Below are 2,438 nucleotides of genomic sequence, written 5' to 3'. Positions count from 1 at the left end.
ATAGAGATAGAATGAAGCAGAATGATGAAAAAGGGGTCCCTATGATAGAAGCCACATTGGGGAGGGAGAGGGGGGAAAAAAGCATATTTCACACTTTATCCTTGACAGGATATAGTTTGAGATATTAAAACACCTCAGCACAAAAAGTAATTATAAGATGAGAGAAACATTTCAGAAGAGGGAAACATTGGAGGGTTAAGTGACATGCCTTGAGATGACGTGTGTTGTGAATTGGTGCTATATAAATAAACGGAATTGAATTCATTTAATTAGGTGTCACATGTGAGTCTATCTGGTATTTGAGTATCAGTTGTGTTTGTATTAGTAAGTGAGTTCAATTTGTCCATGAACACTTTCCGGAGGCCATTGTCCTTTATAAAATGGAAGTTTATCAACTGGCGCTACAGTTATGAACGTGTCCACAGGTGGCCGTGGGGAGGGGAGAGAGGAAGTGTGGAGTTCTGGGCCCTTCCAGGGCAGATTTGATAAGGGTGAGGTGGAAATCCAAAATACACTTCTGTTTTTATTATCAGTCTAAGTCTACAGCAGTATAACTGTGGAGGTAGAATGAAGCAGAATGATGAAAAAGGGGTCCCTATGTCCTCCAGCAGTCTAAGCCTATAGCAGCAAAACTATAGAGATAGATCAGGATAACCTGAGCCACTCTAACTAGAAGCTATATCAAAAAGGAAAGTTTTAAGCCTAGCCTTAAAAGTAGACAGGGTGTCTGCCTCACGGACTAAAACTGGTAGTTGGTTCCACAGGAGAGGAGCCTGAGAACTAAAAGATCTGCCTCCCATTCTACTTTTAGAAATTCTAGGAACCACTAGGAATAAATATATCCTCTGGACAAATGAGACCAAAGTTGAGATGGTGCATTATAATAGAGCAGACTGTTAAGATCCAAACTTAGCAGATCAGAACAATTATTGGGCATGGGGGGCGGAGGGATAAGGATCTGGTCTTACAGCAAAAACACCCGGTAAGAATCTGAGCCTCTCTAGACCAAAGTTTTCAGGGGTCAAAATTAGACCAAGGGGTCAAAACCCTCAGAACCAAGTTTCAAGAGCAGATCTACAATAGAAGCAAAAGCTGCAACAATGCAGTCCAGACCTCTTCCTGACGTACCACCCCCCCCACCCCATGTGAAGGAGGGAAATGAAGCATAGCTAGAAACGTGATGAAGTATCATCTGATGATGACAGAACACAAGGTTAGCATGGCTGTGACATGCAGGCATGTTGGACTGCGTGTTAGAAGGCCGTGTGTAATAATAGATGCATGCTGGGATGCGTGGCTCTAGTTCCATCTGTTCTCTGTAAGCGTAGCAGAGAGGGAGGGGTGCAGCCACTGATATGAGCACAGATGGTCTGTTCTTCCTGATAACACTGCAGCCGTCAGAACAGAGAATGTGTGAATTAAAAAATCTCAGCTGAATTATAATAAACTCACAGTTGAAGTTGGCAGGTTCTCAGCTGCGATCTGTGCAAACTGAGAGGGAACAAAGAGACAGCGATCTGAAACAGTGTGAAGTGTGTGGGAGGAAGTCAGTGTTCCCGTCGGCCATAGAGAACGAGCAGAGTCAGAGACGATGCTAGCGCCATAAAGAGGAAGGCGTCGGATAAGGAGGAAGGGTTGGTCCTCAGAAGGTTAGTAAGCTGAGCCATGACCCTGCTTCCTTACAGACGTTGGTTTTCTGCAGGACAAACAACTGATCTGGAGTCTGCGTTATTCCTGGTTGTTGCAGGTGAATAATGATTAATTGTGATTCACAAGAAGATGATGTGGATTAAAAGAAGGAGGCCTGTTGGAGGTGTCAGGACTGCAGGTGGAGAGGTTGGTGTTTCTACGGGGCTAAAGGTATGTGGAGCTGTTTGCTGGTGATGTTGGTTTTCTTGCTCAAGGAGGAATTAGAGGATAAGGCCAGCAGAGAATGTAAAGGAAAACTCAGCCATAAAACAGCAGATGATAAACGGTAGCCTTCTGACTGGTCCTCTCATGGGTCTGTGTACTGTTCCGTCATTTAGGATCAGAACCTGAAGAACCTGAGAACTGCCCTGACCCAACCCTGCATTATTAAATCATTAGCATCTGGGGGGACACATGGAAACCCTTCAAAAGGCAGGGCCCCTGGGGCCTGAAGGCCTCCGTTCTGTGGCCCTTAGTGCCTGTGCTTCCTGAGGTAGCACCACCTTAATTCAATCTACCTGAGTGACCTGTTGGAGGCCACACCCCTTTTATTAATGTGAAGAGATGTCCTGAGGGGAACCCTATCATAACAAGGCTCCGTTTCATGAAGCAGGTTTACTGAAAATGAAGTTATTTAAACCTGAAAACATGGAAACTCTGAGTTTTCAGTTTCAAAAAGAGTTTCCTCCTCCTGTTGCAGAAAGAAGAACCTGCTGGTCCTGCATTGAATGAATCCTCTTCCCAGAGGG

This window comes from Cyprinodon variegatus, unplaced genomic scaffold, assembly GCF_000732505.1.
Source record: "Cyprinodon variegatus isolate N-32 unplaced genomic scaffold, C_variegatus-1.0 Scaffold1188, whole genome shotgun sequence".
NCBI classification, from domain to species: Eukaryota; Metazoa; Chordata; class Actinopteri; order Cyprinodontiformes; family Cyprinodontidae; genus Cyprinodon; species Cyprinodon variegatus.
This window is presented reverse-complemented; position numbering follows the sequence as displayed.